Source organism: Camelus ferus, chromosome 32, assembly GCF_009834535.1.
Source record: "Camelus ferus isolate YT-003-E chromosome 32, BCGSAC_Cfer_1.0, whole genome shotgun sequence".
NCBI lineage: Eukaryota > Metazoa > Chordata > Mammalia > Artiodactyla > Camelidae > Camelus > Camelus ferus.
Genome location: NC_045727.1, coordinates 1,124,904 through 1,137,227, shown reverse-complemented (window position 1 = coordinate 1,137,227; position 12,324 = coordinate 1,124,904). Strand labels below are relative to the sequence as shown.

General features: G+C 47.4%; 1 protein-coding gene across 2 annotated transcripts in view; it reads left to right on the top strand.

The window, feature by feature from the left end:
- Positions 1-12,324, top strand: part of LOC106728837 (refilin-A) — a 234,102-nt gene that overhangs the window by 85,326 nt on the left and 136,452 nt on the right. The window lies entirely within an intron of this gene.

Here is a 12,324-nt window from a genome sequence, read left to right as displayed (position 1 = left end):
TCTGTTGCTGGCTCTGTGCATGGCGAGGCTCTCCGTTTCAGATCCTGGCCCTGGCTCTCTGATGTGAGGATAAATCTGGTGTCTTTGTCTCTAGAGAAGGGATAAGGCTGTGTTCTTTCTGATCTGCCAGGACCTTACTTAGGAATAAAGCCCTCGGAGTGTCCCAGGAACGCCCCATAATGCATGAGTTTTCACCCCGTGCTTCTCTGGAAGAAATGGGTGTGGTTACACTCAGCGCTCTGACCCTCTGCTCCAAGTCCTCATTTTCTGCCAGACCGAGGCCCTTCTCCGGCCACCGCCCTCTGGATTCTTGATTCAGGTGTTGTCCTTGCTGATGAGGCCGAAGGAAGTTGTCTCGTGTTCTTGTCTCCCTGCTTCTTTGGGGTGCTGGCTCTCTGCTGGTGCTCCTGGCCCCTCCCTGGCTCCCTGTCCCCCTCCCCTCCCCCGCCACCTCCAGGATGAATCCGTCTGCCCGAGACTCCCCCACTCTTTGCCACATGGCATTGCCTTCAGGATAAACATCTCTGGGTGACACAAGATTGATGCCTCCTGAAAGGCTTCCTGTAGCTCACACAATGCCCCTTTTGTAGGGATTTAAATTTTACCATGGGGCAATGGCTTTCTGAGATTGAGCTGTTCCTCACTGAGGCCAGAGCCCCCCTCACCCCAGAGCTTTCAAGCATCACGAATTTAGAGCTGCTGGTGGTGTCTGCTTCCCTGTGGGGTTTCTGCGCTGAGCCAGTTGCCACTGAAAGCTGCCTGGACCGAGTCCAGAGGGGAGCCTTGAGCTGGGGCTCTCAGACCCCTGACAAAGGACTCTCCCCAGGAAGGCCATCCAAGGCATGGTCCCTGATCTCCAAATTTGCAGCTGGGAGTCCCTACCCCCACTGGCCTCAAGTCTGCCCAAACCTCCAATGATGCACACAGCTTGGACAATCCCCATTAAGTAGCCTGGTCGTCACTAACACGGCAGCAAGTTGGGCCATTGCGTCTCCGTTTTCCATGGCAAATGTCTGAAATGTACATGTCACGTTGCCTTATGCACCATCAGAAAATTCTCTGGTGGCCTTTGTGAGGCAGAAGGTGCCTAGGGGCTCAGGAGGAGGAGGCATGCCTCCCTCCAGTGCTGGGATGGGTGGCAGAGGGCTCGGCTCTAAGATTCAGGAGAGCAGAAAATCCTAAATCTGTCTCCTTTGTGCCCAGAGCTCCCTCAGGAGCTGGGTCCTGTAGGAAAGCTGGCACTGCTTCCACCACCTGAAACTCCCCCAGGTCCCTGCTAAATGAGCAACTGCCCCATCATCTCATGGTTCTAACGTTAATGAGTGCGCATTGCAGGAAGTTCCGAGGGGTTGATGGAAGGGAAGGATGGTAAAAAGGGTAGATAGAAGTCATCGCTCTGTCACCCTCCCCACAGACATACCACAATGACCGTTTTTTTAGTTGAAATGAAATTTACACGGCATAAAATTAACCCTTTTAAAGTGAGCAGCTCGGCAGCATTTAGTGCATTCAGTGTTTTGTGATCAGCACCTCTACCGAGCTCCGAAACATTCCCATCATCCCAAATTAAAACCCCCACTGTGAGCTCTTTGATATTGTCCCTTCTGGCCTTTTTTTTCCCCCTGCCTATTTTAATAGTTTATACTGTGTTTCCAATATTGCACCCTGATTTTGTAACTCAGTTTTTTAAAAATTATTTTATATCAACATTATTGTACTATAATTTACGTATAATAAAATGTGTCCATTTAAAATGTATAGGGTGGTGGGTTTTAACGGATGTATACACCTGTGTCTGTTACAAATGAACACGCCTGTGTAACCGGTACCCCAGACGAGATCTTGACTGTTTCCAGCCCTTGAGAAAAGGCCCCTTGAACCCTTTTTTGGTCAGTCTCCCCCCTTTTCCATTGCAGGCACCTACTGTTCTGATTTCCATTTCTGTTAGTTCTAGAGTCCTAGACCTTCAAATAAATGGAATCATCCAGTGTGATTTCTTTTTTATCTGTCATCTTTCCCTCAGCACCATTTTTTTGAGATTTATCTGTGCTGCTCTGAGTCAGCAAAGTTTTCCTTTGTTATTGCTGAGTACAATTCAGCTTATGAGTAAATAAATAAGCAGCATGAATATGAAATTTTGTGAGTTGACAGTTTATTCATTTGTTCTCCTATTGATGGATGTTGGTTACAAACCTTCTCCTTGTTTTTAACAACCTCACGGGCAATTTTCTTTCTCTTTCTAATGGAAGTATAGTTGATTTATCATGCTAAGGGAAGTCAGTCAGACAGAGAAAGACAAATACCATATGATATCACTTATATGGGGAATCTAAAAAAAAATGACACAAATGAACTTACAAAACAGAAACAGACTCACAGACATAGATAACAAACTTATGGTTACCAAAGGGGAAGGTGGGGGGTGGAGAGGGATATATTAGGAGTCTGGGATTTGCAGATACAAAGCACTAGATATAAAATGGATAAATCGCAAGCAGCTTTCGCTGCCTCGCGTCATTGGTCGGTTCTAACAGTTTACTGAGCAGCTTTATTCTTCACGGGCATTTAGATTCTTCTGTTGGGACAAACGTCCTTATACGCAAAGTTTTGTCCAGGATAGATGCGTGGAAGCAAACGGCCAAGAACAGTTAAGAACATTTTAAAGGCTCTTGACAACACCGTCACATTTCTGTCTCAACTCCCCACGTGGAGAAGGAGGACCTGTATGTCGGGTGATCCCGTGACTCACTCTGGCTGATGAGCGCCAAGTGGAAATCCAGTGGAGACTTCCAGGATTGTTGCGTCTTCCTTATATAAGTACCACTCTTCCTCCTCATTTTTTTTTTTTCATTTTGCTGCAACTGCGGACTTGAGGCTGGAGGTGGAGCAGACACTTCGTGGCCTTGAAGGGATGGTCCCCGGTGACAATGGGAAGCAGAAGAAGGGTCTGTCTGAGAGGCTGGGCATCTTCCACGGGCTTCGGGAACCAGATCTGGGACCGACAAATAGAAACGTCTATAAAGAGGATGTGAAGTTTGTAGAAAGAAGTCATTCCAATTAGGAAGTCAGTGAATTCCCTGTCCACAGAGGTCTTCAAACAGGGAGGGAACGCTCACTTGCGGGGAATGTGCAAGAGGGTACAGGCATAAAACAGTGTAACCTCTGACATTCCTCCTACCCTGAATTTGGTTTTATGTCCCAACTCTGATGGGTACATTTTCTGCCTTTTGTTTCTGTCAAAGCAAAGGGGCCATATGACTCCCCTTCATCTTAATAAGGACATTAGAATTCATCTCACTCCTTATAAGGCTCCAGAAATTCCGTGTATCCTTCAAAATTACCCCAGATCCCCACCCCCAACAAAGTACACAGTCATCAATCTCTTTCTTCTGTGGTTTTATTAAAAGGTCTTTTGTGTGTATTAAAAATGCAAAATATCTATCCAACGCCAAATTCCAGAAATGCACAAACATGAAAAGATTTGGTTTTTAAAGGTTTCTTATGACAGCTGCCACCATGGTCATTAATATGTAAATTCCACTGGCTGAGAAGGGTGACTTTTGGTCATAAATCGCCTCTTTCCTCCTGATAATCCTGTCTGACTCTCCAGCTGTCTAGACAATGGAAAAATTAACACCATGAAACAGAATAGTTTAAAACCCTCTGGAGCCAAACACTTAAAAGAAAATTTAAAATCCATAGTGAGAAATGTGAGACCAATTAGTTAATTATTCAAGAAATCCCTCCGGAGTACCAACCTTGACGAATAGTAAGATCTTAGGTTTGAACAGCATTTTAACTCGTTGAGAACGTACTTTTCCATACGTTATCCACTTTGATCCCTTGGAATGTGTGACTTTATTCCTGAGACCTTACTCCAAGGTTGTAAAGACCACCACAGTGTGACACCCCCTGCTCTCTAGCCTTACCAGCACGTTCTCTTCTTTAACAAATTAAGTCTTTGCGAGAAAATGCAAGCTCGACGCATTCTGGTAGGCCAACGCGTGACTAGTTGACAGAAAGGAAAGTGAAGTATAAATCTTTTTTTTTTTTTAACTCTTAAAATCCTTCATTGGTTTTCCATTGCTTTGGGATCAGAACTGCCCCAATTTATCATGACTGCCGAGAGCCTGCCTGAGTTAGCGACAGTCAGCTTCTCCCCAGTCTCAGTTCTTGCTAATTTCACTTGCCCCTTTCCCCCTCTGTCCCAATGGGCCTTTGTAAAGTTCTTCCAGTGTGTGATGCCCTCCTCTGACTTGTCTCCACCGTCCCTCTGTGCATCCCTTCAGCCAGTTAACACCTGCTTTAATAAGTCACTTCTTCAGGGAAGGACCCTCCTCTCTTGTCCCCGTCCCACAGTAGATCAAGCTGCCTTCCTGTGCATCTTCAGAGAACAGTGTTCTTTTCTTCCAGAGTAGAGGTAAATAACGACAGCCTTTGGGCCAAGCCTGGCCCTCCATCTGTTTTTGTAAATAAAGTTTTATGTGCACACCACCATGCTCTCTATGACTTAAGACTTTTTTTTTTTTTTTTAAGATTGCACATATACATGAGATCGTGCAGTACCTGTCTTTCTGCATCTGGCTTATCTCATTTAGCATAGTGTCCTTCAGGTCTGTCTGTGTTGTTGCATATAGCAGGATTTCCTTCTTTTTTTAAGGCTGAGTAATATTCCATCATGTTTACATTTATGTATATTCACATCTTCTTTATCCATTCCTCCATCGAGGCACACTTGGCTGTTTCCGTGTCTTGGCTACGGGGCTTGTGGCTGTTTTCCTGCTCCCATGGCAGAGTCGAGTAGTCCCACACTGCCCAAAATACTTACTGTCTGGCCCTTCTTACAGAAGTTTGCCAACCCCTGCTTCAGAGCACTGATCCTGGTTTGCAGTGATTATGTGATTATCTGTTACCTCTTCTAGACTGTGGGCTCAGAACTTGGCAGTTATTTAATAAATATTGTTGAGTGAAAGGAGGAAAATGAATAGAGAAGGAAATAGAGAAGTTTTAAAAAGAGAATGAGCAGAAGAAAGAAAGGGGAAAAGGAACAAGGGTGGCATCACTATGATTATCTGTGGTGCCAGAAATACTGTTCTTCCCAGTGAAGCAGTCATGCTGTGTTTTCGTGAACCCTCATTCAGGGTTTCAGGCTTCTTTTTTGAGCCCCATACAAAGCCGTCAATAGGACAGGCCGAGCGCAGAGATGGGATTAAACACCAGCAGTTGGCTCCCAGATTGAGTGTGGGATGACTGCGACCCATCTTGGCTGGGCCTGTCCTCAGGAACTGACTCACCCATCACGCACGTTTTTCAGGAATTCAGCTCACAGTGTCCTCCTTCCATCTGGAAAAGTGTTAAAAAAAAAAAAATATTCAGATTGGGCCATGGTGTACTAGGTAAAGCTCTCTCATCTTCCAGAAAGACCAGCTCTTAGTCTGCGGAACTTCCAACCCACTACGGGCAACAGGAGATATGTTAACGCTGCTGTGGGGGCAGTTTTAAAACATACCCGCATGTGTTCTGACACTCCTCCCATTGATGGATGAGTCTAGGTTCTCCTCCCTTAAAGCTGGGTGCCTCGCGACTGCTTTGATCCCTAGCCTGGGGTGGAATGGGCTCCACATGACTTCCAAGGCGAGGTCAGATAAGGCCAGGAAGCATCTTGTTTGTTGCCTGGAACCCTCGTGCTGGGAGCCCGGAGCTGCTGCAGGCGGAGTCTGATCATGCTGTGCCTGCCATGCTGGGGAGACCTCACGGGACTGTCCAGCTGACAGTCCACCTGAGCCTAGCCTTCCGGTGCTGCACGTGTGCGTGAAGCCATCTGGGACTCCCTCGGCCAGCCTCTCAGTGAGCTGAGGACCACTGAGCGAGCTCTGTCAACACCACCAACCATGCCCTGCCTGAATTCCTGCCCGCCGAATTGTGAGATATAATAAAATGGTTCTTATTTTAAGTCACTCCGTTTTGGACCCACTCATTACACAGCAATAACTCACTGGCAAACACGGTGACAGCTGGTAACAAAGAAGTATCTCGTTAAGGCTGGTCGTTTATGGGAAGTCACTGACATGGCCTCTGGCTCCCCAGTGCAGCTGTGGGTTGGCAGGGCCAACACGTTCGTGCTCATTTTTCCAGATGAGGAAATTAACACAGGTTAAACCGCTTCAACAAATGCAGCGGGGACCTCCTTCGTGCATTGTATTGTCGCTGAACAAACTACAAAGGTGCTTTGTTTTATAGCTGGTGGGGAGCATTGAGTGTCTGGGGAGGGGTTAATATAAATCTTTTAAAATAGCTCTCTCTTTCCAGGCCAGGGAACCTGTGACTTTGTAACATTTAAGCAGAACACCGAGAGTGTTTTAAAGTAAAAGTTTCCAAAGACTGGACAGGACTGTATTCTTGGTGGTGGCTGCCAGGGAAGTGCGATGTGGAGAAGGCTGAGTTTGACAAATATATGGAACAGTGTGACGGGGCCAAACTTCTGCTCCAGGAAATAGCAACTGTTGGCAGTACGTCTAGGCTCTACCCCGACCTGCCCCGTCCCCCCCTTCTCCCCTCCCTCTAAAACGACTCCTTTCCTATTTTATATTTTTAACAAGGAAATGAAAAGATGAGATGAATCCTGTCTTTCCCGTCATGCACTTGTCCTCTGGTGGGCAGGGGCCAGGATGCGTCACACAGACGTTTCCTTGTTGAGATGCCCTGGGTGGGTCAGTGACGGGGGCCACGAGGGCCAGTGGTTGGTGGTCTGTGAGCTTCCATAAGGGGATGTATCTGGAGCTTTGTGGAGGATACTCTGTGGTCTCAGGGTTTGGAATATATGCTGATCTGAGGCAAATGTAATGATCCACCACAGGGCCGTCACCTTTCTTATTCCTCCCCTAAAACACAGCACCCTTGACGTAAGTCTGAGGGACAAATGTGGATCCAGTCCCTGGTACCCTGGACATCTCAGTAAGAACATATACCTCTTAGGTCCACAAATTGTGGTAAAGGAATTGTAACAAAGGTCCAGGAACAACGAATCCTTTTTTCACAGCCGAAGTATCTGATGGAAGACTACTGAAAGGTGGAGACGTCTAAATTCCCAACAGAAGGATAATTTTGCAACAATAGTTCGGAGCCTGAAGGTAAAAAAAGAAAAAGAAAAAGAAAGAAAGAAGGAAAGAAAGAAAGAAGGAAAGAAAGAAGGAAAGAAAGAAAGAAAGAAAGAAAGAAAGAAAGAAAGAAAGAAAGAAAGAAAGAAAGAAAGAAAGAGAAAGAAAGAAAAGAAAGAAGGGAGGGAGGGAGGGAGGAGGAAGGAAGGAAGGAAGGAAAGAAAGAAAGATAGATCTGGAGCTAAATGCCTGGGGAGTTGGCAGGAATGGAGGCATAAAAATTCAACCAGAAAAGGCCACTGGAGTTTTCCGACCAGGGAGTGATTCTGAGCTGAAATGAATGAACCAGAACTGAAAGTCTGTTTCCTTCCTGCCTTATAGGAAAGTTGGGAATCTCAGTCCTCTCCGGGTTCCAGTGGAAATAATTGTCTGCACCCTTAAAAATGGTGAACCAAAGCTCTGGAATGTTTCGTGCCCGATTATTTCGCTTCTGTCTCCTCCTGTGTCTGCTCATCCCAGCCCTTTTCAACCCAAGCACCGCTCCCCCCCTTCTCCACTGTCACAGGACAACTTTAAGTCCCATGAAAAGTGACTTTGATATCTGGCTTAGAAAAATGGCTTCTTTCACTCAATTTGAGCCTTCTCCAGGACAACCCATGAAGAAGTGCCAGAGGAAGATGGGGTATCTGCTGTGAACCCCACGCAGTGCCGTCCTGCCCCCTGGGATGTGACGGTGCAGGCCAGACCCGTGGGACCTGCGATTCGGGGTCTGCTCCCAGTCTGGCTGTTAAAAATGCCTGCCCCCTCAGCTGACTGTTGTGCAGGGAGATAAGGTTACCAGAAGGGTGAGTGTCGTGTTCCTGGGAAGGGGAGAATTTCACAAACCCGAGACACCATTGTTAGTTGCACTAAGGTGGGAGCAGAGCTTGGAGGGCGTCACCCCCACCCCCTCCCCTCCTCCTGAAACCTCAGGTCACGTCAGCCCGGAGCGGTGGGGGGCTCCTCCCCCGCCCCCTGAAAGTGGTCACAGGTGCCTAGAGAAACAGATCTTTGAAAACAGAAGAGGACGGAAGAGATTAGAGTGCTTCTCTGGGACAATTCACGAAACACTGGAAAAAGCCACTTGTCCCCGTGCCTTTGACGCTGGCAGTGACCGAGGAAGCTGAGGTTCTGTTTTCCCAAGTAGCAGGAAAGTGCCCTGAGTGCCCAGTTCTGGAAGGTGCTGTGTTTGGGGGAGCAGAGGGAAGGGAGGGCTGCTTCTGCTCAGGGACCAAAAACAGGGTTCCTGGACGGGGGGTTTGGGCGGGGGGTGCTCTGGCGGCAAGTGTCGACAAGTATACTTCACGGCTGCGGTTTCCAAACTATGTTTTATGAGGGTCCTAGGCTGGAGGATGGCGGTACTTGGGGTCCCCAATGCCCTGAAGCTTGGCCAAGGCAGGGGCTGCTCTGGGCCTTACTTTCTGGAGCCCCTCTCCTGCGTCAGCCTCATCCCAGCCCTGGCCCCAGACAACCCCTGGGCCCCGGGATCCCAGAATCCCCCGCCAAATGGCCTGAGCCTGGGACAGACCACCTTGCTGGTGTGTGGGTCCCAGACCCGAGGGGCGGCCAACAGGCAGCCCTTGGGGACTGTGAGTGGGGCTGGATGTGCAGGCTGGGTTCAGCCTGAGCCTGCAGAGGGCCCCTTGCGGTGCAGAATCTGCGATGCACACCTGACATCTGGTACGGGTGTGAGCTCTGTGTGTGTGTAGTTCAGAAAGGGCCCTTCTATTCCCTTTTTCCTCAGTTAAAAATCATTTAAATCAGGAGTTGGGTTTTGCTAATGCCCTGTTGACGTCTTTTGAGATCATTATATGCTTAACAATGATTTTAAAACTGAGCAGTTATTAGGATTAGAGTCGGATCTACAAACATGACCAGAGGTAGAAAAACCAGAAAGCCCTTTGAAAGGTGCTGAGTATCACCCGGATGTGACGTGCTGCTGTTGCTACAGTGATTCCCTTGCTCATGCAGGAGGACTCTTTTACTTGAAGTTTCTTTAACTTTGCACAGCGGCAGCCCAGGAATTCAGGTATGGAACGCGCTGTGTATCCACATTCTCTGTTCTTCCATTGGGAAGCCGTAAATGGGGTTGAAGGATTTTGTGCGGGTCCGATAAGCCAGCGGTGTCTCAGCTTTTGTGCCCCACTTGCCCTGCTCCATTGTAGCGTCCAGGGAGCAGTGAGTCCTACGAAGGAAGACTGAGTAGTCTGTGGGACAAGGGGTGTATCGGGGAAGAGACTTAGATGTGTGTTTTTGTTTATGTCTGTGTGTGTATACATGCGTGTGTGTGTGTGTGTGTGTGTTCACATGTGTAGGCATCATGAGGTCTGTGAGCTCTCTTCATAGTCCCTAAAATCATAGACTAGATCATTCTGGAGGTGGCGTTCTAAAGACCACCTTATCCACTTTCTCATTTAGGAACTGAGTTCCAGAGCGAGGAGGTAACTGTCCAGAGTCATTCCTGCAGCAGCCCCCGGGGCCCTCGCCCCCCAGCCATCCTTCGCTGGCATAGCACCTCTCAGGAGTGATTTTGAAACTTGCCAGGGCTCTTTGTTCATTTTCCAGACAGATTGGCTTATGTCTCTTTTGGTTGCAAGTGACAGAAACCCCAACCAGGTTAAGCGCTAACAATTATTTCTTGTCTAATGTGTCTGCAGTTGCTGACTTCGGGCGCAGTTGGAAGTAGGGGTCTAAACAATGTCATCAGATGTGGTTCCGGCTCTCTCTCTCTCTCGCTCTGATTCTTGGCCCCACCTTTTCCTTGTCAAGTCCATTCTTGAGCTCTTGCTGGTGGCCACCAGCACGCTCCCCACTGGCCGGCACACGCTGGTGGCCTCAGATCTAGTGCTTGAAAGAAAAGACAGCAAGCTCTTTGGTCCCCAATTCCCATCAGCATCCCAGTGGTTTCTCATTGGCTCCTACTGAGTCACATGACCACCCTCCTGAGCCAGTCACTGTGGTTCTTGTGCCCTGGATCCCTGCGTGGAACCTTGGCTGAGCCCATTATTATCTGAGTTAGTCAGGGACTGACTCTCTAGAGGGAAACTGAGAGCCCTCCGAAAAGAAAATGAATGCTGGGCAGCAAAAACAGCTAATGCCTGCTGGATCAAATCCTATTACGATAAAATTAGGATATTTAAAGACTCTCAGATTTGCCTAAACCTGGGGACATCCAGCCCTTTGTCCATCGATACATCTGTACAAATGGTGACCTTGGTTTCGTTTCCTAGGTCCATAAGGTCTAGCCCAGATCTCCACATTTTTTTTTTTTTGACATTTCTAAAACCTTTTCACATCCAGGGTGGGGCTCCAGGTGAAAAAAAAAAGAAAAAGAAAAAGAAAAAAATTGCTTGTTTAATTAAATCAATTACTTAATACCCTAAAACTTTATGGTGATATAAGGCGCAAGTCTTATATATAGGGCACAAGAGGTTTTAATAGACTTGACTTGTGTTCCAAATTAAAACAATGTTAAATTCCTTAGTAACCCTAGGAGGGGGGAAAAAAAAAGAAAGAAAAGAGAAAAAAAAATCCCCCTTATTTCCAAATCACTACCAGTGGAATTTTAAAAATTATTTACACACTTAGCCATGAGTCCCTTTAAACATGACAGGTTTGGCAGGAAGGCCTGAAGCAGTAATTTAAAACAGAGGTTGGGAGTGTGTGTAAGGAACTCCTCCTCTTTTCCAAAGTAAATGTACCATCAGATCCGCAGAAGAGGTGACTTTTCCTAAGAAAAGACTGTAACTTTGGGACCCAGGGGCCTGTAGCTCTATCCGAGGTACGCTGACTGCGCACTGTGCTTACCTTCTGTGGATTCTGGAAGGGAGTGAACGACGCAGTCGTTGATTCACAGTGGAAAGAAAGACGGATTCCTTGTCACAGATCATTTCATTTGAATTTAGGTCAGACTTACATGCTTAGAAGGAGTTACGAATACATGGCTGTGTTTTGTGGGTTTCTTCCTTTTGTTTTAATCCAGTTTTAAACCAGTCATTATCTACTGAACTTCATATTGAGTTTTGTTCTAAAATACCAAGAAGACTCCATTCTCTGCTCATCGACGTAGACATCCCAAAGGTGACAAAGACCGTGTCACTGGAGTGGGGGGTAGATCACCAGGTCCCCTCCAGCAAGGGAAGGGGTCGGTGTTGAGTAGTTGTTCGGGTTATATGGAAATGTATTTGGAAAGGCTCTGCCCGCAGGGAAGGAGGAGATTGAATCGAATCTCAAAGCCCCTGAAACGTCCCTCTCAGAGCGGACACGTATAGCTGCTGTTACCGGAGCCCCACCCATGTCTCTCGGATGCTCATTAGCCCTGCTCAGCTTCCAACCACTGCTGCCGGGAGCCTCGTCCCTGGACCACCAGGTCCCTCGGCTCACCCAGGGGCTGGAGGTGCTGGGGGATCGCCACCGACCCCGGAAGCCCTCCACCACCAGCTCTGGGCAGTCGATGTATAAACCCCCAGGTGGCCTAACTCTTCTTTCAGAAAAAAACCTTTTCTATTTTGGAATAACTTTAGACTCCCAGAAAAGTTGCCAGATAGCACAGAGTTCCTGTATGCTCTTCATCCAGCTCCCTCTGATGCTGCGAACTTGGGTGTTTATAATACAAAGATCAGGACTCGGGAACTGGTGTTGGCATGAAACGATGAGCTAAACAGCAAACCTTATTCGATTTTCACAAGTTTTTCCACGCATGTCCTTTTTTTGTGTCCCAAGATCCCTTCTGGGATCCCATGGTGCCGTGAGCTACTGTGTCTCTTGGATGTCCTCCAACCTGTGACAGCCCCTCTGTCTCTCCTTGTCTGTCCTGACCTTGACACTTTTGAAGAGCTCTCTGGTCAGTGGTTTCTGAGAATGGCCCTCAATTTGGGTTTGTCTGATGTTTTCCCATGTTTTAAACAGGAGGTACATTTAAATGTAAATATATTTAAAATGTATCTCCATTTAAGTTTAGAGATTTTAAAAGGAGATACATTTTTAAATGATACGTTTTCGGCGAGCATGCGGCAGGGGTGGTGCTGGGTCTCTGTCGATGGCATCAGAGCAGGGGCAAATGCTGTCCACGAGCCTTTCTGCCAGTGCCGTTAACCTCGATCGCTTGGTACAAGTCCTTTGTAATAGTCCCGTTTTTCCTTTGCAATAAGAGATGCTCTTGGGGGAGACACTGGGAATCTTACAAATA